Below are 14,351 nucleotides of genomic sequence, written 5' to 3'. Positions count from 1 at the left end.
TCCAGAGACCTTCCTAGACTATCTCTTAGGTTAGTAATTACACTGATTGTTAAACTTCTATTTCTGACACTGTGTGGATATTTAGCAGTAGCTTCTTGTTGGCCAGATCATCGAAAGAAATGTTTAGCTCTTATGTATCAAGTAGGGACAGGTACTCATAAAGCATCACTGTGAAAATAGTTTTTAAAAATGTATCTTTGAAGGGCCCAGTGTTGTGCCGGCCTATCCACACAGATGAAAATGCAGTCATACCATGTGAGAAATGACTGGAAGAATGGACCTGCTTTCAAAATGTGATTCTCAGCTGGTAAAATATAGAAAAATCTCATGAAATTGGAATCAATCACTGTTTGGCTCTTCATGACTTACATAAAGATAACTTGTTAAAGTTCTTATTTAACTTGTTAAAGTTCTCACATAGATACATTTATAAGTGAAATTAAATGAATATTCTTTCCTTTGGTTTGCCGGTGTTATGATTTGCTTGTTACCACTGAAGAACCTTTTCTTCTACATCCATGTTTGAGGAAAGACTGATTTTTTAATAAGAACCAAGGATGCTTTTGGCTAACTGGCAAGATATATGTGGAAGGATTTACATTTTAGATCATCTACTCTGATTGAGCGAGAGTTAATTTTCTTACAACATTATGCTGAAGAAAATCTTTGGTGAAATCTAATTTAACCTCTTTATTTTACCAGATTAATAAAAGGAAATGAGGGCTTAAGCAATTAAGTGACTTATCCAAGTTGACCCAACTTTAGTAAATAGGAAGCGTGCAGTAGACTTAAACTGGGCGGTAAGCCCCATGAATTAGAGAATATGTCTGTCTGATTCACCACCGTATCTGTAGTGCCTGGCATATTGACAGCATAGCATGAGTATTTAATACATGTATGTTGAATGAATGAAATAATAAAGAGTGGGTGATTTCAATATTTTTTATACTTTTCCCAAGTTACTAAGTCCTGAAGTCTCTTGAACCTCAAATATATGCATTTGTCTTTGCTGTTTATTTCTTATTATAACTAACGTTGTTCTTTTATAGTAAAATGGTAGGTTAAAGGAAGAACGGTCAGACCTAGGGACTATTCAGAATATAAGGGCCAAATCAGGTGATGAAGTATGCTCTACCCACAGGAGAAGGAGGAAACCATTCTGTCTGTATCTGCAAATCCAGCAGTCAGTAGCACATGGATGATGGGTAAGAAAGGAGTCCTATAGAAGGCGAGTTTGAAAGTATTTTGCTTGGTAGTGTGTAGAACATGATACTAAGGATGTTTGGAACCAGATGGTAGGCTAAAGGCCACAAACACAGGTATTGGCTGTCTATTCAGCTTGCTGGTCGTTAGTCTGAGCTTCTGGTTCAAGACTCTTATCTCTAAAGAATCTTGGAAATCCCTGTGGTTATCAGAGAAGAAAGGAAATTGAAATTCTAGCTTACGAAATCGGGGCTAAGCATTGTATGCCCCAAACAGAGATTGAACTACTGAAAAAATAATGAAGTTATTGCTCCTGAACAAACTAAATGTGAACAGCTAAAACTACAAGTCAGTTAAAGTTTTCATATCAACTTTGGGCTCCTTTGGAACATTCTCCTTTTTTGGTAGCACTTTCAACAGAACATATTCACAGGAAGGAGCCAAGGTGTTACCCTTCGCATAATATAATATTCGGTAAGTGGGAACAGATAAAAATTGTGGCAGATTGATGACCAGCACTACTGTTTTTAGTCTCCTTTTATTCCTCTAATTTATAGTCAAGGGTCCTCCTCAGGTATCTTAAAAATTCAAAAATTTTTCATTTCTGTTATACATAAATTTACAAGTTCTTAAGACTAGAATTTTACTACAAAATTCTTTGAAAGACAAAATTAGAATGTTACAAAGGAACTTTTGCAGATATATAGCAAAATGTAATGATTATGAGGTGATGACAATTTAAAATTATTGATGGATTGTTGTGCAGTGTAGACAATAATAGAAATTGCATTGTTGATCCTTACTAATTCTGTCATGAAAATAAGCTTGGGCATGTAAACCAAGGCCTCAGTTGAAGAGCGGCAGGCCAAATAGCCAAACAGCCGTCCTGTTTTGTTTTATTGTAAATTTGGGGTCTTACAGTAAATCTTTGGAGCAGGAATTATGCTTTGAAATGGCTTCATGCAGAGATAATACAACAAACTATTAATACAAGTTACGAATTAATGCTGAGTGTTGATGAAGTAAACGGCAGTAGCAGGGGAATGACCAACCTGATAAGATGCCCAAGAAAAGGAGAAAACTGTAACAGAAACCCAAGATAATTCCAGACAAAACTCTGACATCCTTGCTCCTCAATTTTCTGGCCATTACTATCTGGTGGTTTAAGAGACTTGAATTTCTGATTCGTCCACTCCTTTTTCCACTCCATTTTGCTGCTACCGGCCTGGATTCACAGTTGTAGGCAGGGGCACGTGTTTCCAGGTTAGCAGCATATGGAAAAGCAAATAGGTAGAGATTTACCTGTACCTTGCCTTTGTACCCTCTACCTTCACAGACACCCCATTATCCCCATCTGTGGGCTTAGCCCAAAACAAGATTCTGAGATTATTCCTCTATATGTTGTGATTTAGGAAACCCTAGCTCACCTCAGTATTTCAGTGGATAAGAACCAAATCAACCTTGTAGATGGGCCGGCTCCGACATCACCCCCCATTCTAGAACCTAAGCTTTCACTGCCGCCCTTGTGAACAAGCCTCTGTCTGTGCTGCAGTTCTTGAGACACTAGCATATGTGTGCTCACACAAGTAAGATTCAGGCCCAAGGGGTAGAGTAAAGATCCAGTAACAAGAATTGTGATCTAAGGCAGGCGTTTATTCTAAGATTTTTAGGAGTAAGATGATATTCCAATTGGTAGAGCTGAACATCAGTGCTGTCTGGGCAGAATCATTGGCATACTTTACTCAATGCTGTGTACCTTGAATAATAAAAAGGATCTTCTTTAATCCCTCCTGTGTGTGGAATATGGACTTGGGTTGTAAGAGAAGATTAAGTTGTCTCACAGTGTGGAGAGGAAAGCAGTTGTGTAGGCAGCCAAACATGCACTGGTATACTTAATACAATGTGTATTTTCAATTACTTGTTGAGCTGGCAAGTGGAAAAAGATTGAAAGAAATATTGTTATTCTGCACCTAGGCTACATAAGTCAGTGAAACATCAGTAAATGATTGAAGATGAAGTGGACCCAACGTGTCATCTTTTTAAAAGGCTGCATGGAAAATTGGCGTAGCCTTCTCTGCCAGTAACCAAGGGTATGGTTATTAAGATATTTTGACTGAGATTTCCAGCCTAGATTGCTTATGTTCAGAGGTGCATGAGCGTGTGTGTTTCCCCTTGATGGAATTTTTTATATCTCAAGAGAGAGATTTTGTTTATAAAACTCCAAAAATTGGAACATCTTTCATCTGAGCCTTTGGTTGTAGATTGCTACAATTCTGCCTATTAAATTCTGCACACTGCATTTCTGGCAGGCCTACTTCTAAGGTCATTCTTTTTGTTTTTCATATTTCATGTATGATTTTTCAGTAATACACATATCCCCAAAATGTGGTCATAGTAAATGTTAAGCAATAAAACTATTCCATGGTCAAAGGCACTTAGGAAGTGTTGGGCAGAATAAAGTTAAATTATTTTCTTTATTGTAGGATTTTGCAGAGCCTTAAAAATGCTAAAATTGTTCATCTCTGAGAAGAATTAGAGTATTGGATCTTTATTTGAAAACAGAACCCTCCACCATTTTTTCCCACCCATGAGGAGCTCCAGGAACTACTCTGTATTGGAACACATTTTGGAAAAAGCTGCTGTGAGACCCGGGGGCAAAAGCTTAAATAGGGCTTTTTTATCCTTTCAAGCTGCTTCCTCCTTTGCTGCTGTAAAATTTCAGGAGGAAATAGTCCTTGTAAATCAGATTCCTTGGGATGAGCAAAAGGCAGAGCTTCTTTCAAGTTTTAGCTTTGCATCCCCTGTACCTGTGCCTTGCCCTCATTCCTGTGCTTTGAGGCATGAATTTTCCTTTCCTAAAATAGAAAAGGTGGCTGTAATCAGTGAAGCACAATCATGGCTCTGAAAAGCTCATTTTTAGATACTATTTGTATCATAGACATGACAGCTATATGCTAAAATCTACTGGACACGTTTTTACAGAAAACAACCCTAGCCTATAATGTTACTGGACGTTTGACATGTTTATTTTAGGTACCAAAAGTGCATAAAGTAATATGTACAATAAACAACAGCAGGGAGATTACAGTATGATATGAGCTATAAATTAATGTTAACCGGTCTTCACGGCAGGGAAGGGCATGCCTGATTGTAAACTAGTATTATACAGAAGTGTGGGAAAATTACGGGAGATTTTTATAAAATTAATAATCAAACTTTTCACATTAATTATTATTATGTTACCCTCTGATCTTGATTCGGTTGTTTTGAAAACAACCAAAACAAACAATTGTTTTGAAAATCTCATTTTATTTTTTGTTACTGACCATAGTAATTAAGGTTTAATAGGGCTTTACATATTATATATTTTTAAGACATACATATTAATATGTAACATTTACATATTACAAGGCACTGTGATCTCAGTTTCCAAAACTTTGTGAGGTATGATAATTATTAATCCCCATAACTCAGTGGTAACCAACTATAAATAAGTCTTAGATCCAAGATATGGATCTGCTTCTTACAATACCAAATCCAAAAGTCCGAGTGCCATCATTTGTGCCATTTGAATAGCCTTATCATTCGATATGTATATTTAATGTATATAATGACTATGTACCTAGTACTTTGAGTCTTCATCTAAAAACATGTGAGCAAAGCATCCAGTTATGACTGGCAGTTATATTTCAATTAGGTCAATAGTAAACCTCTTAGATTATGATTATTTTAAATTCCTTCCTCCTTGTTCCCTTGCTTTACCTACTTTTTTCCATTTCAGTGAGCCAGAGAAAAGACAGTGATCGTTCCATCTGAGATGATGGAGAAGCTATTCATCCAAATTGCTCATAGACTCTGCTGAGTAATTTTGCAGCACACCAGTGTTACATCCTGAGCTGCCCAACATTCCAGAGAGGACAACGGTAACCTGACACATGCCTCCAGAGCAAATGCCAGAAAATTGCCAGGTCTGTAAAGGTGCCATTCGCCTGGGTACATAAACCATATTGTTACATATCTGGTCTCTAGTTGTTTCTATCCTTTAAAAGGATCACACCTAACCCTGCAAGCTCATATTAGGGCATCTAAAAACCCAGTAGTGACCATTCAGAAATGATATGTTGGCACAAGAATATTGAGATTACCACAAGTGACCTGTGTCATATGGCTAGATAGCAAAGATATATTTGGTATATTTCCAAACCACCTACTACCGCTGTGTTTCCTTCGTGGCCACACATCCCTTTCCAAAGTTCCTCACAGGAGGGCTGAGGCAGATGGTGGTATTATTTCTTCTCATTCTGACCAAAGATTTTACTACTTGCATTTCCTCCTCCCCCCTACTGTTATCACAAAGACTTATATAAATGAGAGAATGCTTTTCTTCCTAAAAAACTTCCTGTCAATAACATATTTTCTAGTAGTCATTAAATCACAAATATACAATTTATTTTGAAATATTTCAGATGGACCCATCTCTACCAGATCTACTTGCATCAACTAATCACACTATGTTTTCATAGAGGCTGTATATAATGTCCTACCTACTGTAAGTTCATTCTCAAGACCCCACAAAGGCTTTCTGGGGAAAATACCATACTTTAGCATCTCCCTAAGATTTATTGATTAATTCTCTTTAGATTTATTCTGACTCATTTTAGGCCAAAGACACACGCATCACAGTCTATTTCCATGCTTATCTCTAAGCATAATTTCACTAATTTTAAAAATATCTCCTTCAAGTGGCAAATCATTTTATGGATGGACAAGCTGAGGCATGGAGGAGTTAAGATTAGCATAAAACCACAAAACTTGACAGAGGAAAGTAGGAATTGAACTTCCAGATTCTTGTTCTGTTTTTGATGTTTGACTGAATATGGACAGCATGATAAGAAAAATAAGTACTGGATTTACATTTAGGAACCCTGAGCTTGAATCCCAGATCTGCCAGTTACTACAGTTACTAGCTGTGTAAACTTGGTAAGTTATGTGACCTCTCTGGGCTTGGGTCTCATTATCTGTATGCTGGATAGAATGTAATTAATTTAGAGAGTTGATAGGAAAATTAATTGAGATAGCATATGTGAGAGTACCTGGCATGGCTAGGTGCCCGTTAACTGTGAAGTGGTCTTTGTAGATTTCCAGTAAGCAGTTTCACTGAGGGAAAATAATGCAATCAGTCTCATTTATATATCTGACATTGGAATAAATGACTATCCATGAGGAGAGGACTTTTAATGTTAAGACAAGACAGATATGTTTGTCCAAGCAAATTAATACTCTGGCCCAGAGTCCCACAATGTGAACATGGGGAAAATATCGTTGCTGAGAACTTGTCCTGATGTAGAAAAAATTGTCTGAACAATGCATCCCAGGAAATGAGGCCAATGCACTGAGCAATTTAATCATATCCTCAAATAAGAAGGAGGGAAAAGAGAAATGAGGAAAACTCACAAAGACTCTAGAAGAAGTGCTTTTTTATATAAGGGAAAGAAATTGATAGAAATTGGGCCATGGAAATAGAATTGAGAATAGGGCAGAGTAACCCCCAAAGAGAGGATTCAAAAGCAAAGTCCTTAGACAATAGTATCAGATCAGATTGTACTATCAGAGCAGAACAGACTCTCAAGGCTACACTGTCTTCTTTGGAAACCTGTTGAGAGCTTCCGGCCTGCACATGCCCCCGCTGCTAGAGTTCTCATTACGAGAGAATGGTCTTGAGTCAAGGGTTTTAATGTTGAGGTTTTACTGGCTGCACTGTGGGGAAAAGGTGTAAACAGGCTACAGAAAACTGATCCAGAAACCTGGTGGGATTCCAGAGCTGGAGCAGAGAAGAATCAGAAATAATTAATTCAGGTGATTTATATTATAATCATTTAGCAACATTCCTTCTTCTGAGATTTGGTAATGAAAGCATCTAATTTTATTTACATTGTTGAACGAACACTACTCATCTCAAGCTGGAATTACTGACATTTGTCATGTGAAGGTACCACAGTTCTACTAGGTCAAAAATTGGTTCATAGGAAAATGTTGATTGTGAAAAAGTCCTTCTTCAGACAGACTAGAAAACAGTAAGAGATTGAACTCTAACTGAATGCCGGTGAGAGATTGACATCATTGCAAATGCATTACACTATTGTGGAGAACAAACACTCATACTACATTATACTTGATATTTTAACATGTAACTACAGATAATTAGCAAAGTGATTTGCTGGTCAGAGTTTAATAAAATCATGTACGCCTTCCTTTTCCTTTCCTGATTATATTTTAAAATCAAATTCAAATTTTGAAGAAATTGGAAAACCAATGAAAAAATCCTATTCCCTGAAATAAGTTTTATTTTAAGCAGGCATTTACACAGTTCTGCAGTATGACCAACAATTTATATAATCTCTTGTGAGTCACCAGGGGAAGCTGGCATGATTGACCTAAATGATTTTGTTGTGCAAACAGGAGACTAAGGAAGTAATGGCAATAAGTCTGGAACCCCACGTTAATGTTTGCTACCTTGGGGTTATTCTCTCCTGGGTCTCTTTTGCAAGACTCACTTGACACTACATTGATTACATAAATTACTATTGATTAAGATTAGACTTGAATCCCATTTTTCTCTGTTTTCCTCATTTTGATGTTTGGAATACATTTATTAAGAGTATAATACTTGTGACAAAGATACAAACAAAGGAATAGATGATAATGAATCACTTTATTTAACGTGTCTTCTTGTAACAAGATTCTTTGGTTTTTTCCTTGCATTGATGCTTTTTGGCACAAGGAAATGCCAGTTTTTAAAAAAAATGCATAAAGTTTCTCAATCTGACAATTTGTAGGACACTTGGGGGCTATCAGTCAGGAAACACTGACTACTAAAGAGATAAGGTTTTAAAATTATGGTGGATTTCCAAAAGACTTACAAAAATTGTAAATGTTGCTCAAAAACAATTTAATCAATTCTGAAGTGTCCACAGTAAGAAGTAAGTCTCCTCCTTCTTCTCCTCTTCTCTTGTTAATATTGTGGTACGTATTGTTAAGGAAGCTTTCTCTGTGTTAATCCAATCATATGGAGAAGATTTGTTTTTGTTGCAAAAATTAAAACAGAATCATGCTATGTACACATTTCTTCCCTGAGCAACACAAGCTTTCAAATTGTTCCTGTTAGAACAGAGATAAACATCTCATTCTTTTTAATAACTAGAAAACATTCTGTAATATAAATACACCATAATTCATTTAATCCTTCCTCTCTTGATGAACATTTATATTGACTCTAATTTTTTATTTTTTTTGATGTAAACATTTTTGTACATATATCCATAAATAATACTGTAAATATTTCTATATGATAGATTCCTAGATGTGAAATTATTGGATAAAAGGATTTAATATTTTAAATTTCAATAATGGCCCCCCCAAAGATCGTATTGGTTTGCATTCTCATCTCAGTGTATGAGAGTGCCTGTTTCCTCCATGTTTGCCTACCCTGAGTAGTAGAACTGTTTTTAATCTGTGCTGATTTAATAGTTGAAAAATGATATATAATTACTGTTTTCATTTGCCACAAAAGAAACATCCATGCTATTTTCTTTGCCTTATTCACCATTCTTTCTCTTGGTTGGTTCTCTAGATAGAATATTTCATACTCATGTTTTAAATCCTCCCTGTCTTCCCATTGGATATATTATTATAAAATCACAGCAATTCAGAGCAGGAAGGGACCTTGGTAGAATTCTATTCCTGCCTTTTCTTGGTTAACATCACCAAGAAGTGTTTGATCAGCTTGTGCTTAAACACTTCAAATGAGCGAGAACTCATGAGCTTCAGAGACAACCTGTTTCATCTTTCAATGGTTTTTCACTGTATGAAAGATTCTTCTAAAGAGCTAAAAGCTCTCTCCTTGTACTTTCCACGCATTATATAGCCAATGAGTTTTCAATGTGAAATCTAAGGTCAAGGTGGTTCTGCTGTCCTAGCACTTTCTTCTGGGGGTGCTTTTCCTCATGCTGTTTTGCATGTCTAAGAGTTAGTTCAGATTAATCGCTAAATGGAAGCCTTGCTTCCATTCTCTGGGATGCTTCAAACATCTGAGATTGGAGGTTTATTTTCTTCTTAGTCAACCAATGATTATGTACTGTCTCCACTTCTACGCCTCCTGTCCTTCCTATTGTTTGTGGTTTGAGACACTATAGCATCAATGTATGCATTTTCTGAGATCAAGAAAACAAACAGAGGTATTCATAGAAAGCCATATACTTTCTTCCGAAAGATATTGATTACAGTCAATTAGATTTGTTTATTGGAGAGTGGATAAAAGTTAATTAGATTGGAATGTTATGGAAGATATAATGGGATAACTTACAAAAATGAATTCTCAGCTTGGGTCTAGACTGGGGAATAGAGAGACTTTTTGTTTTGTTTTGTTTTTTTCTTATTTTTTGGGCATTTCAAGCTCTGTGCATTCTTTTGGGCATTTCAAACTCTGTGCATATTTAGCATAATAGATATATTTAACTAAGTTGTCACTACTTCTTGTTTTTCCTTTTTTCCAAATTGAAATGGGATTATTTAAGATATGTATGTTTCGGTCTCTGTTGCTGGACTCAAGGAAAGAGGCCTTCCTCTCACTTGGGAATGGAGTGGGAAGCGGACGTGCGTGGTCTTAGCTTTTTTTTCTCTTCCCTCTGAGAAGCAACTTCATCAACCAACTGCAGGGCACACAACTTGACAGTTGCAGGTCCTTTCTCTGTTGTTTGCATGCACCATATTCCAGGTAAGTGGAATATTATTACGATTTTATTGTTGGATGAAACGGTTTCAGATTTTGTCTGTATTTTTTTCTTTTTTCAAATTTAATAGCTACATAATGGGAATAAGAAAGTTTGGAAAGCAGGATCCTAGGAAATTTTGAAATTAATTCCGTACTTCCAGGTTGCTATCTGACTGCATTTGGATCAACCTGTAGAAGAGCCACTTAAATGGGAGAACAGGTGGCAAAGTTACTGAGATATAATAAAGTTAAAAAAGCTATTTTAGATTTTCTCCTAAAGAAAGTAGGAACGGAGTCCATTTCTATTTAAAAAGTCTTTTTATACGTGTAATAGTAAAGTGCAAAAACTCCAATAGAAAAGGAGCCTTATTCAAGTCCGTTACTCTTAGAAATGTTCTCAAAAATCACCATTTAAAAAGATGAATCTCAAATATCATATGCGTTGGTTAATACTTTGGATCTGTGAGAAAGTTTCAAGTAAAATTCAATATGAAATATCATTATAGATGGTTCTGGAGGTACAGAGATACAGGTAAATATGCAAGCTCTGTCACTTATTGACTGTGTAACTTTGGAGAAGTCATTTAACTACTCTCAGCCTCAGTTCCCTCATCCATAAGTTGGAGATAATTGTGGTACTTGCTACATTAATCCTTCTAGGATTTGTGAGGATTAAACGGCATGGTTGTGAAGACAAATGAGATAATTGATTTAAAAATAGTAAAAGTCAGATTGTTATTTCACTTCTCAAAGCACTCCAAAGTATATAACTAGAGGAACATTTAGATAGTTTATCTTGGCTTGCAAGGTCTTACGTGATTTTGACCAAAGAAATTTTCCAATTTTTCTTCTACAATGTTTACTCACATTTCTTATACTCCAGCCACCCTGGCCTTTTTTCGTTTTTAATGACAGTTTACTGAACATGAAAAATGTGTTTCCATCTCAGAGTCTCTGAATTTACTTTTCCCTTTTTCTGGAATTGTATTCTCCCAAATATTCCAGAGTCAATCATATTCAGGAAATTACTTAAATTTCATCTCTTCAGAGAATTTTTCCAATCTGTTTAAAATAGTACGTGTACTTCCAGATAGGAGAATGGATGCATGTGATAGCAGCCTCAGTAGTATCTGAATGAAAGTAACTGCCAACCTATGATTCTATATCCAATGACAATACTCTTCAAAAATGAAGATGAAATAATAGGTTTTCAGAAAAACAAAACTAAGGTAATTTGTTGCCAGCAGGCCTACATTTCAAACAAAACAAAACTGAAGAAAGACATATTCTAAAAATTTTATTCAGGAGGAAAACAATCTTGGACAGAAAAATAGAAACTGAGAGAAGGTATATCTGTGTGTCAATATAAGTGAATATTGGCAATATAAAACAATAATTGAAATGTTTTTTAGTTTACATACAACAAAAAATGTACAACAAAGAACATGTATGTACAAAAATCAACAAAATTGATTAATCTCTAGAAAGGCTGATGAAGAGTAAGCGAATGAACACAAGAATGCAAGCTTGGTTTAGCATTAGAAAATCAATCAATTTAATTCATATTACTAACAGAATAAAGAAGAAAAATCGTATGATCCTCTCAATAAATGTTGACAAAGCATTTGACAAAATCCAACATCCATGTATGATCAAAACCCTCAGGAACTAAGAATAGAAAGAAACTCATTCAACCTCATAAAGAGCATCTACAAAAACCCTACAACTAACATAATACTTAATAGTGGAATATTGAACTCTTTCTCTCTAATATTTGGAACAAGGCAAGGATGCTCTTTGTTACTTCTATTCAAAGATGTACTGTTTTTGAATAAGTGGTCAATTTATACACAATGCTGGCCATATAGTAATCATATAGTACATGTTAATTATTCTTTCTACCCTGCTTGTGGGATCTTGCTGTGTGCATCTGTGGAAGGCTATCATTTAACTTGTTTTATTGATCATGTCCTGCCTGATTCAATGAAAACTTCAGCAAGAAGGGACCACGCCACAGAAAGTATACCTCTCATGCTAGCAACATCTTAATCATCTTACAGACAAATACAGAGACAAAAATATGTGCTTAGATTCTCCGGGAAGTACATTGCCACTACAGGAAAAGCAGCTGTGTGTAAATAATGAGTGGTAAGTTTGACTGTTTTCATTTATAGAGAGGCAAATATTTGTGAAGTATTAGGTTAATTTTGTTTGCATCCCTGCTGGGCTGGATAAGAGTGTTTATTTCAGAAAAGAAGAATAATGTTACAGCACTCTAAGTACAAGAAGTATAACACTTTTACATTGTTATGGCATCTTTCAGCAAAACGATTTTTTTCCTGCCTACATTAAGTCTGGTGCAAACTGGCAATCGTAAGACCATGCCTGCCGGCAATCCTACTTTAGAAGTGATACTGCCACACAAAACAATGGTGAGGGGCTACCACATGTTATAAGAAGATGAAGCAGATGTCAGATCCAACTGCTCCGTTGTTTTGGGACATCCCATACTTACCAGGTCTAGGATTTGGGTTACAAAAAAGATCAAGATCTTTTTAAAAGTATTTATTTTCACGAGTTTGTGTAGGAGGCACCAGTGAACAAAGAATATTTCCAGATGAAAATTGTGTTATGGAATATGTAGTAAGAGCAATGTGCTTCAGTCTTCTGTCTCTATTCTTCTCCCTGCATCTCAGATAAAAGAAAATATTTATTTCTGGTATTAAGGTGGCTTGATGAAACTATTTTTACCCTCCCAAACATTTTGCTATTGGTCCGGCACAAATTGGAAGCTAGGATTCGGAGGAGGCATCTACAAATAGGTTGTGCTACCTAGAATTTGGTTGCAAACTTGGTTTTCTCTTTTGTTTCATTAAAACTTTTTCAAGTGAATGCCTTCAGGTTTTCTCAGATCTCTGTTAAGTTCAGATTTCTCCAGAAATAAATGCACCAGACTAAGAAGAGGGACCAGTCCTTGGAAGCATCTTCCTCTTCTCTGCTTTGCAGTTTACTCTCCTCCTGCTCTCTCCTGCTGCTTTAGCCTCTCTTTTCTATACACTAGATTCAGAGAAAAAAGCTTCTGATAAGAAAAATGAGTTGCATTACCTCCTATTTTTCTAGAGTCAGTTTTAAGGGCATCAAAAATGACAGAGAAAGAAGAAAGAACAAAGAAAAAGGTCGAGAAGAGAAATAGGACCTTTCAAGAAGTGGAGCTCATTCTTCATCCATCCTGAAAAAGCAAATCCAGGAACTAAATCAATTTCAGTCCTGAGATAGACCTTACAGTAATATTTCCTTCTTAAGTCAGACATTGATTGAAAAAAATTTGTAAATTTTAATAAATACCACCAAAGTTTTGGCTTGATTTGAATATAGTTGAGTGGTCTTTTTTAACAAATTGATTAGCCAGAGTCAGAATGGGAAGGAGGGAAAGGCAATTTCTCATGAGTTTAAAAGAACACAGTGAATGAGTTAGAATTGAATAATGATGATGATGATGATGATGATAGCAATTAAAATTTGTAGGGGCCGGCCCAGTGGCACAGTGGTTAAGTTTGCACGTTCCACTTCGGCGGCCCTGGGTTCGCCGGTTTGGATACTGGGTGTGGACATGGCACCACTTGGTATGCCATGCTGTGGTAGGTGTCCCACATACAAAGTAGAGGAAGATGGGCCAGGTTTCCTCAGCAAAAAAGAGGAGGATTGGCAGCAGTTAGCTCAGGGCTAATCTTCCTCAAAAAAAAAAATTTGTATATCAGTTACCATATGCAGCCTCAATGCTAAGTGTTTCAATGGAGGAAACTAATGTCAAAAGAGTTGAAGTAACTTGCTCAAGGTTATACAGATAGTAACAGGTGGAATAAACCCAGGTCTTTCTGACCACAATGCCCATATACTTAAAGTTCAACTACAGCTTTATACTGCCTCTCTTGAAGTGTAAAGAAGTGGAACACCATTCCAGATCTGGGGGACAGCACAACCAGTGACAAGGAAGAAATAATAAATTTACTGTGTGCAGATAACTGTCCAAATTTGCTTGACTAACAAAGTAATTGTTACTGGGGTACTGTGGAGCCTGAGCTGTAATTTTCTTGTGAAATTCTCCTTAAGTTCTCTCACATGCCTGAAAATGTTATCCGAAAATGTTTTGTACAATGAGAAAGAGTACATCAACCTGTGTGGAATCGAGAAGAAAAAAGAAAAAAGCTTGAGGGGAGAGCTGCCTGTAAAACTCACCACCCTTGAAACTTGCCCAGATTTTATTTCCTTTGTCAGAGGAATTACTTTCTTTCAGTGCAGAGCTTCTCTTACGGCATTAAACTGGGGCTCTCCTACTAACCAATTACTGCCTATTATTCATTCATATGGATTCAAGTTG

This window comes from Equus przewalskii, chromosome 8 (assembly GCF_037783145.1).
Source record: "Equus przewalskii isolate Varuska chromosome 8, EquPr2, whole genome shotgun sequence".
Lineage (NCBI taxonomy): Eukaryota > Metazoa > Chordata > Mammalia > Perissodactyla > Equidae > Equus > Equus przewalskii.
Note: the sequence above shows the minus strand (reverse complement) of the source record.